General features: G+C 39.7%; 1 non-coding gene across 1 annotated transcript; it reads left to right on the forward strand.

Annotated features, from left to right (window-relative positions):
* The first annotated feature begins 8,133 nt into the window (after positions 1-8,133).
* Positions 8,134-8,240, forward strand: LOC122066094. Its single transcript, XR_006136231.1, has one exon. It is a non-coding gene; the product is annotated as a small nucleolar RNA R71 (small nucleolar RNA).
* The last annotated feature ends 3,030 nt before the right edge of the window (positions 8,241-11,270 follow it).

Consider the following 11,270-nt stretch of genomic DNA (forward strand, 5'->3'; position numbering starts at 1 on the left):
CTTCCCAACAGGGGTTTACGTGTTGGGTTGTCACTGGGGGGAAGCACCGATCGCACACCGCTATGGTGGTTAGAAGCACGCCCAGCTGATCAATAGGACAGTCGGTAACTTTAGTGATTGTTTGAGAATTTAAAATGTAACCGCAAGCGTACAGATCAGTGTAGCTACGGGTCGAACACTGGGAGAGTAGCCATTCATTTTTTTGCTTCTTTTAATAATACGAAAGTGAACCAATTAATGATTGTGATCTAATTCAAATTACCGTCCTAAACATATGTATCTAAAATAACGTCCTAACCATTCGTCATCTAAGAATTTAAACATGCAAGCCGCACAATTAAAATTAAATAAATAAATAGGTGAAAATAAAAACCCAATGCAATTAAAAAGCAATAAAGGAAAAAAAATACTAAAATAAAAATAAAGTAAAAGAAAGGGGATAAAGCTAGAGAGAGACTCACAAGTAGGTTTCTCTACTTAGCCCGAGGGATGCATCATAATATGAGCTTCCCTACTTGACCAGAGAGTCACTCTTACAAGGGTTACTCTACTTGGCTTTAGGGAAATAGAGACAATTAAAATAAAAACAATAAAATGATGGTTCTATAGCTAGGAGGGGCAAAACCAACACATACACTAGCCACAAACCTTGGGGGAAAGGGATAGCAATAATGTAACGACTGAAATTAAAATCCTAAATTAAGAAAGAAAGAGTAGTCAGAAGAGGGAATGAGAGGGAGGAGAGAAGACTACTGAAGGAGCCTACTTATTTGAACTTTAATTCTTGAACTGAAAACTTGATTGATTTGAGTTACTACTAGTACTAAAAATCAGATCTGGAATAAAACAAATCTCAAATTTCTAGTACTAGGGAAAACAAATCTGAAGAAAAAAATTGAACTTGAAAGACATGCTTCATAGCTTATTCTTGTCACCTAGAACTAGAACTTGAAAATTACAACTTCAATTGTTTAAACAATAAAAATAAAAGACTGAATCAAAAATAAAAGTGTTTGCATTAATTGAATAAAAAGAACTTACAAAAGTGTTTAAAGCATAAACCTAGAACTAGAGCTAGAGAAAGAGATAGAGCAACTAAGAAAAAACCCTAAAAGAAGAATGAAATGCCTCATCCCCTTATGTTAATTCTATTATATAGAGAATGGGGGAGGGAAGCTAACGATTTTATCTTCTAAAAAAAAGATTTTTCTTATCTTGTTGATGAGGTGGAGGAGAGAGAAGAGAGAAAAGATGTGGAGAGAGATCTCCCACGATTTTTCTTGCCTTTTTTTTCTTATTTTTTCTCCCTTTTTTTTCTCTCTCTTATTGCTCAAGAAACACCCTTTGGCTGATTTTTCTTGCTTGGACTTGAAAAATATTCTATTTTAATGGGAAATTCTATCTATGCCCTTGTCTTTTTTTTTTTTTTTTCTTCTTTCCTATTTTTTTCTCTTTATTTTCTCTCTCTTATTCAAACTTGCGTACAACCATCTTGGCCCACCTCCTTTAAATAATGAGTACGAGAGAAAAAATCTTCTAAAAAAAACTCAACAAAATGACAGCTAAGAAGTTCGAACTTGAGACCTCCTAATAAGCAAGGGATTTTACACACTATAACTCACCAACTATGCTAGCTAGTTGTTGTTACCAAAGTCGAATCGTCAATCACTTAAGGATGTGGTTCATCAATCCTTGTTGGAATTTAGAATATTTTGTATACCCTTGGAACAACTGCCAATGGGCTGGTTCTGTATCTCGGTTTAGTTCTGATATATTATTCTTTTTCTAGCCCGAAAAGAATAATCACTTGTGTGATTGACCAAACGAATGTGTATTTGCAATTGAACATGTCCTTCTTACTCAAAATTTCGTCCTCTTCCCAACCATGAAAAGAGATAGGATCTCTTTATATGTAAAATTGGAGATATAGCGCCCGATAGTCCTTAAGGCCTTGAAAATATAAAACCTGCAAAAAGAGAGTAAAACCCACGGTAGCTCCATTCTAAATATGTAAAATATATATTTTACTACACTAGATTTCTCACATAAATGTGCTCATCAGAATTCCCCCACACTTAGACTTTGCTAGTCCTTGAGCAAAAAAAAAAAGAAAAAGAATACAAACAAAAAACCTAACTCACTTTCGTAGGAATCACGGTTGCACTTAGAATGTGTAACAAGCCTTTAAACCCCTAGGTCACCCCTAGTGGATGAGTTGTGTCTCGTGGGTGTTTTCAGTGAATATACATCCAAAATTTAGAATAAAAAAATCCCAACCTTGGCTAAAGATAAGGGCCATACCGATCCGGAGCAAAGATAATTCCTCTTATAAGAGACCCCCACACTTGAACTTTATTACTCTTTATCAATTCCAGGAACTAGCATATTTCTTAATTTGGAACTCACTTCGTCTCTTCCAAAACATCCTTATCTTAAGGCAAAACCACTTGTGAAGAAATAGGGAACCAATGACTAAGGCGTCAGAGTGTTTTTGACCAAACATGTTACCTAGCATTAATGACATTTGCACATTTTTTTTCTCATTTTTTCACTTAATAAACTCTATTCTACTCCACTACTTTTTGCTTGAATGACATGGTAGAGCAAACACCAGACACCCATGTTACTATGTAGCATCGCTTTTTGCATATGCCTACAAAGACAGTGATGCTAAAGTTCTTTCAGAAGTTTCCTCTCTAGGAATTTCGATTAAGATACCACGCTTCCTGAGGCGCAATGCCCTGTTTAGTTTTAAGGGAATCAACTCTTATTCTTCTTTATACCACATTTCACACTTCATTTAAAATTATGCATTTGTCAACTCATGCAAAATTAAAAAGAATGTCTCAACTCCAAATCAAAACTACAAGGAACCCACAGACTTACGTCTAGTCCAACACCATAAAACAAGGGTCTCTTATTTTTCAAAAGAAAGTCTCATCTCATGACACAGGCTTGTTTCTTTCTTCTCAATAGGGTTTTTATACGTTCAAAATGAGTACCTTAATCAAAACTTTTATTTTCATACATTAAGCAATCGAATGGTATGATCACTAGCCAAAAGCCAAAGTAGTACTTCATCCTTAGCAAGCTCAAAAATAAAAAGAAAAACAAACAAAACAAAGTTGAAAAAACAAAAATTGGTTTCCCTCCCCCACACTTAAGTCATGTAATGTTCTCAATGCATAGAAAGAATTAAAAGCGAAGACAATGCAAGGGGGCCATACCTGATTAAAAGTTAGTCATCAGTGTAAAGAGGTTCATGGAGATTCATGACCTCTTCACTACCAGTAGTAGGAAAATCAAGGAATGGTTTCAAATGCTGACCATTAACCTTCAAAATTACTCCTATTCCTGGATTCAGAATCTCCACAATCCCATGGGGATATACATTATGGACAATAAATGGTCCATCTCATCGGGATCTAAGCTTACTAGGGAAAATATGCAATCGAGAGTTGTATAATAAGACCTTATCATCAATTGCAAAAGATTTATGTAAAATGTGCTTATCATGGAAAGCTTTGGTCTTTTCCTTGTAAATCCTAGAACTTTCATAGGCATCATTCCTAAGTTCCTCCAACTCAGACAGTTGGAGCCTACGATGAATTCCCGCATCAGACAAATCAAAGTTGAGCTTCTTGATGGCCCAAATGGCCTTATGCTCCAACTCAACTGGTAAGTTGCAAGCTTTCCCATACACCAAATGGTAAGGAGATTAACCAAGTTCGGTCTTGAATGCAGTCCGATGGGCCCACAAGGCCTCAATGAGCCTAAGGGACCAATCTTTACGGTTGGGATTAATAGTTTTCTGCAAGATTTGTTTACTCTGCTTATTAGACACCTCCACTTGGCCACTAGTTTGGGGGTGATAAGGGGTAGATAACTTATGGGTGATCCCATACTTTTTCATTAAGGCCTCAAAAAGCCAATTACAAAAATGAGTACCCCTATCACTAATTATTGCACGTGGTGCACCAAAGTGGGAAAAAATGTTCTCTTTGAGAAACTGGATCACCACTTTATGGTCATTAGATTTACAAGGTATGGCCTCTATCCATTTAGAAATGTAATCAACAGCCAAAAGTTTGTACAAATTTCCAAAGGAATTAGGGAATGGTCCCATAAAATCGATGCCCCATACATCAAAGATCTCAACTACTAAAATAGGATTGAGGGGCATCATGTTCCTTTTATTGATAAGGCCAAAAGACTGGAAGGAAAAACAAGCCTTGCAAAAATCAAAAGCATCTCTAAAAAGAGTGAGTCAATAAAATCCGCATTGGAGAACCTTTGCGGCAGTCTTCTTAGGTCCAAAGTGTCCACCGCATGTATAATCATGGTAGAAAGAGAGAATAGAATATTGCTCATGATCAGGAACACATCATCGGATAATCTGATCCGGATATATCTTAAACAAATACGGATCATCCCAAAAAAAGTGTTTAAAACATGGGAATGAAACCTATACTTATCTTAGGTGGACTAGTGATCCGAAGTCACACCTGAAATTAAGAAGTTGATAATGTCAGCAAACCATGGTTCACTAGACACTGTAAATAACTGTTCATCTGGAAAGTTCTCATTGACTGTAGAATCGATAGTCGAGGAATTGGAAAGCTAGGATAAATGGTTTGCAACTAGGTTTTCAACTCCTTTCTTATCCCTAATTTTTAAATCAAGCTCTTGTAAAAGTAAAACCCACCAAATGAGACGGGCTTTGGCATCCTTCTTCTGAACTAAGTATCTAAGAGCAGAATGATCAGTATACATCACCACATGTGAACCAACTAAGTAAGATCGAAACTTTTCTAATGCAAACACAATAGCTAAAAATTCTTTTTCAGTGGTTGTTTGATTGAGTTGTGCATCATTTAAGGTCCTACTAGCATAGTAAATGACAGTGGGCAACTTATCAATCCTTTGACCCAAAACCGCTCCTATGGCAAAATTCAAAGCATCACACATCAGTTCAAAAGGTTCAGTCCAAACAGGTGGTTGAATAATGGGTGCATTGGTCAAATCCTTCTTAAGTTGTTTAAAGGATTTTAAGTACTCTTTAGAAAACTCAAAAGTTTGATCTTTGGCAAGTAATGAAGTAAGAGGTCGGGCTAACTGACTAAATTTCTTAATAAACCTTCTGTTGAAGCCCACATGCCCTAGAAAAGACTGGACGTCCTTAACAGATTGAGGAGGTGGAAAATTACCAATTAAATCCACTTTGGCTCTATCTACCTTAATTCCCTCCTTAGATATTACATGACCTAAAACAATACCAGATTTAACCATAAAATGGTATTTCTCCCAATTCAAAACCAATTTCTTAGATATGCACCTTTTCAAAACTAAGGAAAGATGATGAAGACGTTCAGAATAAGAATTCTCATGAATTGAAAAGTCATCCATAAATACTTCTAAGAATTTTTTGACCATGTCAAAAAAGATGCTCAGCATATATCGTTGGAACGTAGCAGGGGCATTGCAAAGCCCAAAGGGCATACGCCTGTAAGCAAATGTTCCATATGAGCATGTAAAAGTGGTCTTATGTTGGTCCTCTAAAGCAATTGAGATCTGGTTATAGCCGAAATATCCATCAAGAAAATAATAGTATTCATGTCCAACTAACCTCTCTAGCATCTGGTCAATGAATGGCAATGGGAAGTGGTCCTTCCAAGTTGCCACATTAAGTTTCCTATAGTCTATGCACACTCTCCATCCTGATTAGACACGGGTTGGAATTAGTTCATTATTGGCATTGGGAACTACAGTCACCCCAGACTTCTTAGGCACTACGTGAACTGGGCTTACCCATTGGCTGTCAGAAATAGGATAAATTATTCCACGATCCAAGCACTTTAGGATCTCTTTCTTAATGGATTCCATCATCACTGGGTTAGCTCTTCTTTGGGGTTCCATGGATGGTTTGGAATCTTCTATAAGATGTATATGATGTTGCACAATAGAAGAGCTTATACCCTTGATATTAGCCATGGTCCAACCTAGGGCTTCCTTATTATTTTTTAACACTTTAAGTAACTCCTCTTCCTGGCTAGAAGTCAAATTTGAAGAAATTATTACAGGAAGAGTCTGGTCAGGCCCTACGAAAGCATAGCTCAAATTAGATGGCAACTCCTTAAGATCTAGCTTAGGGGGCTCAACTATGGAAGGTTTGGGAATGAAATTGGAAAGGGGTCCTAAGGGCTCCATAGGTGTGTGAAGACTCAAGACTTCAGACAAGAAATTTTCACTATCATCATCCAACTCATCCATACACTCTTGGAATTCTGAATCAAAATCAATATCAAAGTTGGTAATTAAATCATCAGAAAAATCCAGAAAATCCTCAAGCATATTGATCTCTTCTTCCATATGTGGTTGCTTACCTATCCAAAACATGTTAAACTCAACAGTTTGGTTGCCAAAAGATAACCTTAGGAAACCATTCCGGCAGTTAATTAATGCATTACTGGTAGCCAAGATTGGTCTTCCTAGAATTATTGGGATCTCATCTTTGGTTGAGAAGGGCTTGATATCTAACACAATGAAATCAATAGTGAAAATAAATTCCCCCACCTTTAGTAAGACATCCTCAACCATCCCTTTAGGAATTTTAACAGACCTATCTGCCAACTGAGGAGTAGTTCCAGTGGCTTTCAATTCTCTTAATCCTTATTGCTTGTACACATGGTAAGGTAAAAGATTCCCACTTACACCAAGGTCAAATAAGGCATACTCAATGTAGTTGTTGCCTATGACACAAGATATGGTAGGGCTCCCTGGATCCTTATACTTGGCTGTTATAGGCTGAGTAATTATGGAACTAATGTTACCTGCTAAGAACGCTTTTTTGAGCACATTAGTGATACGTTTGTCAGTACACAAATCTTTCAATACCTTTGCATAGGAGGGGACTTGGGATATGGTATCCAAAAGAGGGATGTTCACTTCTACCTTTTTGAAGACTTCTAAACTTTTATCCATAGAAGCAATCTTCTTTTTGTTTACCAAACGATTAGAAAATGGGATAGGAGGAACATAAGGACTGTTAGGGATTTACCCTTTTTCAGAAGAATCATTTTTGATTTCCTCAACCAAATCATCTTTAATTTCAAAAGAATCTTTAGGTTCATTAGACGAACCTGGAACAAGAGGCACACTTGTATCCTCAACTGAAGGAGAGTTAACAGGAGTAATAAATGGGAAAGATTTAAGAACTCTCTGTTAGTACTTTCTACCACTCCTAAGGGCATAAACAACATTACATTAGTTAGAAGGCCCTTGTTGGGTCTGACCTTGTACTATATTCAGTGGTGCATTAGTTGGTGCTTGTGAACTAACAGGCTGATGATGCCTAGGGTTAGGCTCTGGTTGACTGGGTAAAGTTCCTTTCTCCCTCTCATGCATAATTGAGATAACTTATATGAATTCTCTCGTAAGGTTTTGATGGCTTGTCATGAAGATTGCCATATTTTTTTTCAAGTCACTTATTCTACTTTCCTCTCCAATGTTGGTAAACCCAGGGGGTTGCTGATAAGATGATAGGAGAGGGGCCCTAAGAAAACTAGCCTGAGGTCCTACATTTGACCTAGGAAAAGTATTTTGGAAAAAAGATTATTGTGCAAAGGGAGGCCTTGATTATGAAAATTGGAAGGCCCTGCTTGGTTGCCCTGATTTCAAGAGAAATTTGGGTGATTTCTCCATCCTGGATTGTAGGTGTTATTATATGGATTATTCTGGTATAAGGCATTAACACTATCATTAGGAGTGCCCACAGAGGTGTTGGAACACTCTTCTATGACATGTCCAGGAGACTAGCACCAAGCACAAATCTTAACCAAATTGACTGATGATGGCTCTCTAGGAACAATAGCCTCAATCCTCTTGATTAGGCTATCCAAATGGGCTTCCTTGGCTACTATCCCATCTATAAAATATCCTTTTCCTCCTATGGCTCTTTCACTCTCTTGGGTTGATTCTCACTCACGGGTTTTGTCAGCCAAGTCAAGTAAGAATTCTCATACCTTTCCTTCATCTGTAAAGGATGTGAATCCCTCAGGGCAGATAGACTCTATCATTTGTTTAGTTGGGTAATCAATACCCCCATAAATTATTTGACATAAATGCCATAAGTCTAGGCCATAGTGAGGGCATTCTTAGAGTAGATCCTTGAATCTCTTTATAAGTTTGGAAAATGATTCACTAGGCTTTTGCCTAAACTGAAGGATATCACTTCTAAGCTTATTGGTCTTATGAGTTGGGAAAAACTTCTTAAGGAAGACAACTATGAACTGTTCCTATGAGGTTATGGAATTTGTGCGTAACCCATACGACCACTTCTTAGCTTGGTCTTTTAATGCAAAAGTGATAAACCTAAGCTTAACAGCATCATCAAAAAGCTGTTAGATTCTAATTAGAACACATACCTCTTCAAATTCCCTTATAAATAGGTATGCATCCTCAGAGGTCAACCCATGGAAGTGGGGCAACATAGTGATGTATTGAGATTCGAGTTCAAAATTATTTTCCTGGGCTTCTTGTAGAATTATGCAGGAAGGTTGGGCTGTTCTAGCAGGGTAGATGTCACACCCCGTTCACACTGAACCGGGCCAGTGACCGAGTTAACACCGGTTAACCCAAACCTGCTAGGATCATCAGATATTGTATTCCACCACAGCATATGCACAACTAATATAAACTCCTCAGATCAGCGGAAGACTAAGTTTTACCTGTGAATAATCCCATAATACTTGATACCCGGATAGTGATATAATAATTATATACATTTGGGCCCGAAGGCATGATATTTACAAAAAAGAATAAAATTCAAATATCAAGTACATAAGGAAATCCACCAAAACAATCAGAGTACACAGCTCGGCTCGGTTTCAAGGCTGGAGCTCAGCTCGGCATCAAGGGTTGAGCCCAGCTCGGCATCACGTAGCAGAGCTCAGCTCGGCCTCAGAAGTGGAGCTCAGCACGGCCTCAAAACTGCTGTCCCGCAGCACAGCTCTCACACGAGCAGTCAGTGCCGTGCTCTAACTCCTCAGGGGTCCACCAGTTTTCTTCAGGAAACTCGACTGTGGGACCCACTCCATGCTCCTCAGATGTATGACCTGCAAAATCATCTAAAAAGGGGCGTATACGTGGGATGAGCTCACTAGCTCAGTAAGTAGAAAGATGGACCACACAGCAGTCCACACATCACAACACATCATATGCACTACATGCCATGCTATACATTTTAAATCACATCCACCTAAGCAACATTACTAAGTCCTTGGTTTTAGTGCTACTACAATCACAGTGCGCGTATACTCCGGGTACGAGCCGCGAACTCCCTCCCGCGATACTCCCATAGGGCTGTCGGAGAAGGCCCACCGTGAGTACTCGGAAAAGTAAAGACAATGCCGTCCACCGGCTCTCAATAGAAATGTAAATGACTGAAAATAAAGGTGCTGACTCCAGCAATTTAAAAGCAGTACGATTGGCCCTCTTGAATGTACCATCGGGGTTGCCGACTGTCCTACATGACCCGTCGGGCGTTATATCTAACCGCCACAGTGACCCGACGACCGCGACCACTGCTTCCCCCCAAATGATAACCCAACACCTTAACCCCTATTGGGAAGGGTCGTAGCACGGGATGGTGAAAATCCTAATACCGCATGCTCCTATATGACAATAGTACGATTGCATAGTGCCTTCGTGTCCCATTCCACGGGCCACCAATGCACTCGTCTCCAAGCCGACTACGGCATCTAGTCTATCAATGCAACATGCACAATGATGCGCACATCCAACATATAACATCTCATTCAATTGGCATTTAGAAAGTAAACATAGCATATATGCACATCAATGTGTGGGATGACTAGACTACATAGCATATTCATGATGGCATGACTAGACTAGATATATTTAAATGAATGCCAAACAATGCCTTGAAATAAGGCCAAACGTCCTCTCCCCACTTACTTGTAGTGTACAAGGATTCCTGTTCGGTACGGTGAGATCCGGTGCGAATCGGGTAGGATTTGGTGAACCTAACATAATTGAGCAGGGTTAGTACTTCACCATTTTAGGATCAAAATTAATGAAATCCTATGACAAAATCGTGTTTAGAACGTCAAAAGAAGGTCACACGTCCGATTTGGGTCCAATCAGACATAAGGATCACCCTCGGGGCCACACGGGTGGGTCAGACAGGTGGGCAGTCTGGCCCACTGGTCCTACCCACCGGTTGGGACCGGCGGGTAGGGGCCCACCGGTATGGCCCACCGGTTCCACCCGTCCATTGGGCTAGGGGCCCCTGCTAGGACCGACGAGTAGGATGGCCCGCCGGTTGGGCCCGATGGCCCCCCTGCCTTCTCAGGTGGGTGCCCACAGGCGGGTAGGGGCCCACCGGTTGCACCCACCGGTCTTGACGGGAAACACCCTGTTTTTTCTCCATTTTCTCCATTCTTTGGGGAATCAAATGGGGGCTTTTCCCATCCATTCTTCACACCTTCAAGGTCTTATAGGATAGTTCTAACCTAGATCTAGGTTAGATTCAAGTGATGGGAAACCATCTTACCTTCTTTGCTCAAGAACAACCCCAAACCCTCCAAATCACTTCAAACCCACAATGCTTCTTCCACCTTGTCAATATCTCTTCAAATCCTTCAAGATCAACACATAAATCATCTATTAAACCTCAGATTCATCATTTCAAAGGGGATTTACAAGATCTCAAGAAACCATACTCGAATCAAGGGTTTAAAGCTTGGGTATGGTGAATGTTCACAAAACCCAACTTTGCTTACCTCTAACTGTAGATCTAGAGTTGAAGATCACTCTCCCGGCGCCGGAATGGAAAGATCGAGCTTCGGCGCCGCTGAAATCCCTCTTTTCTTCCTCTTCCTTCTTTTCCCTTCTTCTTCCCTTTCTTTTCTCTCTCCTCTTTACTAACCTCACCAATGTACGGGTGACATAAATGGAAAGAAAAGAAAAACATAAAGCTATATATACAATTCCTAATTAAGTGAATAGTGCACATGGATGGGTCACTCAGGTGGGTGGGTGCACCCACCTGTCCGCCCACCTGAGGGCCAAAACTTGGGATTTTGACAGGGTTCGGGCCTCGGCATGAATCCCACCCCTGGCATACGGTGTAGCATACGTATTTATCTTAAAATACGGCTATAATACCTACTTTATCCGTACATGGCCTTATGGTAGGTGCATGTACACGGCTTGGGCACTCCCGTCTCTTCTGGCACTGGCTCGGACTT

This window comes from Macadamia integrifolia, unplaced genomic scaffold, assembly GCF_013358625.1.
Source record: "Macadamia integrifolia cultivar HAES 741 unplaced genomic scaffold, SCU_Mint_v3 scaffold2232, whole genome shotgun sequence".
Classification (NCBI taxonomy): domain Eukaryota; kingdom Viridiplantae; phylum Streptophyta; class Magnoliopsida; order Proteales; family Proteaceae; genus Macadamia; species Macadamia integrifolia.